This window comes from Pterocles gutturalis, unplaced genomic scaffold (genome assembly GCF_000699245.1).
Source record: "Pterocles gutturalis isolate BGI_N339 unplaced genomic scaffold, ASM69924v1 scaffold28192, whole genome shotgun sequence".
NCBI lineage: Eukaryota > Metazoa > Chordata > Aves > Pterocliformes > Pteroclidae > Pterocles > Pterocles gutturalis.
Window position 1 is genome coordinate 22488 of NW_010111054.1, and position 6000 is coordinate 28487.

The window sequence follows — 6000 nt, forward strand, 5'->3', positions numbered from 1 at the left end:
TAAATATCTAATCTAAATGTCAGGGTATAAAGCTCAAATTCAACAAGTGGTGTAAACCTCTGGCTTCTTGCTGAAACCCATGAGAGTAAAAAGCTCATGTGTTTGAGCCTGACAGGCAACCCAGTCCCTGAGGCTAGACGGAAAAAATACTGCATGACAGAAGCATGGTCTGTTAAAGGAAAAATAACTTCTGGCATGCTCTATCTTTGCACCTGATCAGTCCTGCTCAGTCCAGCCTCGCTGAAAAGTACAGAGTCCCTCCTACAATGTAGCAGACTGGTACCTGCTCCATAGGGTCACTGCCCAAGCTGCTGTTCTCTCCAGAGCCCCTAAGTTCCTCTGCCCTGGAACTCCATCAGTTATGACCCCCAAATTCTCTAGTCTGACTCCAGCCCTTTTGTATCTCTCCCCGCAGCCTCATGTAAGAGGCAAGTGGTGCCTAAGTCAGTTCCTAGAAACATTCAATCTTCATTGCCAACCTTAAGCCACTATCAAACAGTACAGAGCAGATGGTTCTGGTGCAGACTGCACAGAGGAGAAGGAAAAACTAATTCATACAGCTCTGACTGGCAGCGAATAACCTCTATGTTAACCCTAAGTGTCAGTGCAGACATTAAGAGAATGGGGTTTGTCTTTGCAGAGCGGGTGTCCAAAGCAACCACCCCAGCAGAGATTAACTATCTTTAGTTTAACACACTGCTTGGGAATGTGTAGTGTGTGGAAGGAAGCGAAGACCAAAGGGCACAGCAAGGAAATCCCGTGAGCTCAATTGTTTGTAACACTGTTGCCACTTCAGCCCTTTTGAGTGGGTAAGAAAACCCAGCTTTTTGCTGGGATGCCTCAAAAGAAGCAGGTCATGTGCTGCAGCTCCATTTTTTCCTGAGTAGAAATGGATCCCCATTGCTATTACTGGCTTTGAGAGAGGAGGTTGATCTCTCTCATCTCTTGTGTTATCCTGCCTGTCCAGGGACCAGGAGAGTCCTGGGCTGCCTAATGGCAATCATCATAAGAGCTGTGGTGCTGCCCGTTTGTTTGCCTGCTGCGGTTCCACGCTGGAGACAAAGATACAGGAGCCTGAACAAATTTCAGGTGTTTCCAACATTACATCGAGAGAGAAGGGGGGAGACATTCCCCCATATCTTAGGCTAGACACTTCCATTCCCAGAAAGGAAGTAAGCAGCTTTCTCATTTTCCTATTCAGCAGTGCTTTGTTCATGAAGTATATGTGGACAAAGATGAATAATGAACAATTTTTGATCAAAGATAACAATGTCTTTCAAATTAAATTCCTTCAAAAATTCAGAATTTCACGTGCAGTCACTTGAAGCTAGAAACACAAATCACCACAGTCTTCCCTCTACACAATCAATTTGCATGATGGGAGACATCCGCTAGGTGATTTTTCCTGTAATTTCCCCTTTTTTTCCTCATCTTTTTCTAGGAAGGAATGATTTTTTTCCCTGGGTCTCCAGCCCAGGAAACAGACTTTTTCAGGAAAGGAATTAAAATCTAATTTCCTGTTCAAAGGTAAGCATAGAATACAGTACTTATCTGAACAGAGACAGTCTTAAATGCATGGTAATCTGAACTACAATCCATTTCACTTTTCTAATGTGTTTCTTCTGTAGACTGTCAATACAGAAGTAGTTCACAATTTGCCAAATATAGATATTTTTAAAATTAATGCTCATAGGACGCACTAAAAATTATTCTCAGAAATGTTCCCACCAGGAACTATTCTTACCATTTTGGTTTGATAGACAAATTCTACAGTAAATAAACAAGTCAAGTTAAGTTGAAGTCTTTCACCTTCAGAGGAGAGCAGACTGTTGACTGCAGCGTACTGCATGAAAGATAACAAATGAACCAATGCCTGCTTCAGCTACGCTGACCTCATGCTCAGACATTTCCTGGAAGGTAATGGCAGGAGACACAACAAAAGGCTAACACAGTTGACTAGTGATTGCCAAGAAATGTCTGGTCAGTACGTCATGACAGAGGTTTTTTTTATCTGCCTAGTGATTAAAAATCTCTGGCACATTCTTCTGTGGTGCTAGTTGAGTGTTAACTCACAGAGTGTTGCAGCACTTGGGTGTCTGGGGAGTTTGGCTTGGCAGAGAGAGCTAAGAAAATATATATACATACAGGATATATTTTCTGACCAAAACACAATATGCTTCCTCACTGGAACACTCTCTACATTCCATATATCAATCTTACAAACAGAATTTGAAAATGCTTTTTTAGAATGGTGCAGCCTTTATTCCAGAGGACACTTACTTACACATTGGTACTGAATGGAGTGGTCCACTATTGCAGTAAACTGAGCAGGAGGTTAGCATTAGTCCATTGTTTAAAAAAGAGAAAAATGTTCATATGTAAACTGAAGGATCATCCAGTAAAATGGGGACCCTTCAAAGGTTATTCTATTGATGACCCCAGTATCTGATGAGCAGGTTAATTTCCTTGCATAGGTACCTAAAGAGGAAGCTATATCCTCTAAATTCAGTCCTAATAAAGCATTTTAAGTACCCCTACCACTGCCAAAGGTAGAGATCCATGTCCCTTCACCCCAAATACACTGCATTCTTTTACCATCACCATAGAGAAATCTGCACAATCCTTATATTTTTCCACTGCAAAACACTGGAAGCATCATAGTTAGCCCTTCAGGATATAAAAGCATAGCAACTTTTCAAACAATTCTAACAGCGCTGTAAGAGCTCAACTGATCATGTTGTCATCATAAAATCATAGTATAGAGCCATAAAATGGTTGGATTAGAAGGGACTTTAGAGATCATCTAATTCCAACCCCCATGCCATGGATGGGGACCCCTTCCACTAGACCAGGTTGCTCAAAGCCTCATCCAGCCTGGCCTTGAACACCTCCAGGGATGGGGCATCCACAGCTTCCCTGGGCAACCTGTTCCAATGTCTCACCACCCTTATAGGAAAACCTTTCTTCCTCATATCTAATCTAAATTTACCCTCTTTCAGCTTATAACCATTACCCCTCGGTCCTCTCACCACACTCCCTGATAAAGAGTGCCTCCCCACCTCTCCTGTAGGCCCCCTTAAAGTACTGGAAGGCTGCTATTTAGGTCTCCTCAGAGCCTTCTCCCCCCCAGGCTGAAAACCCCAACTCTTTCAGCCTGTCCTCCTATGGGAGGTGCTCAAGCCCTCTGATCATCTTTGTGTCTCTCCTCTGGACTCGGTCTAACCTATCCACGTGTTTCCTGTGCTGAGGACTCCAGAGCTGGACGCAGTACTCCAGGTGGGGTCTGACGAGAGTGAAGTAGAGGGGGAGAATCATCTCCCTCAACCTGCTGGCCACGCTTCTTTTGATGCAGCCCAGGATACAGTTGGCTTTCTGGGCAGCAAGTGCATATTGCTCAGTCATGTCAAGCTTTTCATCAACCAATACCCCCAAGTCCTTCTCCTCAGGGCTGCTCTCAAGCCATTCTCCACACAGCCTGTACTTGTGCTTGGGATTGCCTCGACCCATGTGCTGGACCTCGGCTTTGTTGAACTTCATGAGGCTCACCTGTGCCCACCTCCCAAGTCTGTCCAGGTCCCTCCGGGTGTGAAGACCACATCACACAGTCTGGTGTCATCAGCAAACTTGCTGAGGGTGCACTCAATCCCATTGTTCATGTCGCCAAGAAAGACGTTAAAACCAAAAAAAGTCATGTGTCATCAGACCCATTAATCTGTATCTGCTTTATAATAATGACTTAGAAGGAGACAGAAGTATTGAAAGTATGCATTATTTGCTGTTGTATTATGAAAGTGGAATTTTTCTCTCATTATTTTCACAGGATTTTCCTATGTTCCTTAGTTTCCTTAGAAAGCAAAGATTTTCCTGTGCTGTCCCTATTTGTGGGAACGCTCAGCGTTACCACAGAAGCAGTTTAGACTAGAGGTTGTCAGGTGTCCGGCATCAAAACCACCTCTAACCCAAGGCAGTGAGTAGTATTTGATGTGAAGCAGTTGGCACAGGGGCAAGAAATAAACTCCAGGCCCATCAGAATCCTGAAGTTCAAGTGTTCCCTCCCTGCCAGCCAACACTTTCAAGGGACTGCCTTCTGCAGCTGCTGGTGAGCCAACACTTTCAAGGGACTGCCTTCTGCAGCTGCTGGTGAGCCTAGTAAGGTCTGCAGACACCTTCATGGTACAGCTTCCTGCAGTAACTTTCCATTCCCCGTCTCACTGTTTGTGGTGCTCTAGGTACTTGGCATGATGTGACCTTCTGCTGCCCTGCAAACACCAGGAAGAACCTATAGAGTCAAGGGTGTGTTCATACAAGTCCGAGAGGAGTACTTGACTCTATGCACATGTGCCTTCCTGAACCCTTGTGCATATCTTCTGTGCTCAGCGTGTGATATCCCACCCTTTGGAAAAAGGATGTGGTGGAGTTCCTTGTATCACACAGGAGCAGAATGAAACAATCTGAACACACCAATGCACTAAGAAAAGACTTGGTCCAGCCCTTCCCATGTGTGTCTGTAGCCATCATCACCCCTACAGAAGAACCCACAGTCATAGCCTTCCCTATCAAGATTACATTGGGAAGATTAGATTGGCAAGAGGACAAATGAGGGGAAGGAGCAGAAGAGGTGGAGCACCACAAACTTCAGCTACAATTTCAGCTTCTCAACTGAGCTGAAAGTAGCTTTGCACATATGCTGAAAACTATGAAGGGAGACCTTCCCACAGTGCATTAATAGTTGGCTGCACTTAAGTGATTGAAAAAAAATGAGACTGTATCTTTCACACACAGAAGTTGATGGTAAATATCATCCGAGGAAGGAAAAAATATAAGGTTCAACCAGTAAGGCTATACCAAATATATGGTTGCAAAGACTGCATTTTCAGTTTCTAAAATTTGACAATCCTGTCCTGTTGCTGAAATGACTATTTGTAGTAGACTCTCAGAAATAAGGCAGAGATTTATTACTGAGAACAGCTAAACCAAATTGTTAAATGATTATTTACCCAGAGAGAGGCTCTGCCTGCCGTTCTGTCCAACTTCTAGCACCAGACAGATGTACTTTTTCTGATCTGGAGCTTCTTAAAGGTTTGTTCACTGTCCAGCTGTTGATCCAAAGAGATATCCTGTGTAGAGTGGTTGGATGCTTTTGAAAAGTGTAATACTTGAAACTCTAAAAATATTTTTTGTGCTCTGCCCTCTCCTGTTAGTGTCTAGTGCTTTTTCCGCAGTTCACTATGTTGCGGTCTTACAGAGATTTTTCTGCCATTGTTGATTTGGGCAGTTTTCTCAGTACATCCTAGAAACTACGGACTGAGGCTACTTGAAGTTTGCCATTGTCCCTGTGGTCTTTCTCACTCAGATAAACATTTTTAAAAGATTGATTTTCCTGTCAATAAATCTGCCATCTTATTTTCATTGTGGTTTCCAAGATATATCTTGGGAAAGCTGCTTCTGGTCTGCCATTGCCTAGGTTTCTTCATGAGAAACAAAATCACATCTACTTAAAGGGTTCATGATAATTAATACGTATGGCAATTTCCACTCAGAGATGTAGTGACTTGTCAGTGGCGTAGGCTATGAGGAGCAATTTGTGGGCTTTCTGTCCTTCTACTTCCCTATGTTCTGTTGAGGTTTTCTTATGCCCAATGAATTCACATCAGGATTTTTTTGTTTTCACTCTTACATGCCTGCTGTACATTTAAGCAAATGCCGCATTTACAGGCACTTTAAAAGCACAGCTCAAGCTTCTCCTACACTGTTCCTGATGCAAAGCTCACACTACTTAACTTCAGAAATGCAAAAATCAATGTGTCAGGACTTTCAGCAATATTACTCCTTTCCTTGGAGCAGTCATTGAGAATTCAGACACCACCTTCTTAACCACAGTGATTGTGAAGTCCTAAGTCTCTCAGTTCACAACAGCAAGAAATACATTTACAAATTATTTTTCACAAAGAAAATTTCCTTTGACATCAATACTGTCAGATCTATCAACATGAGTTTTCA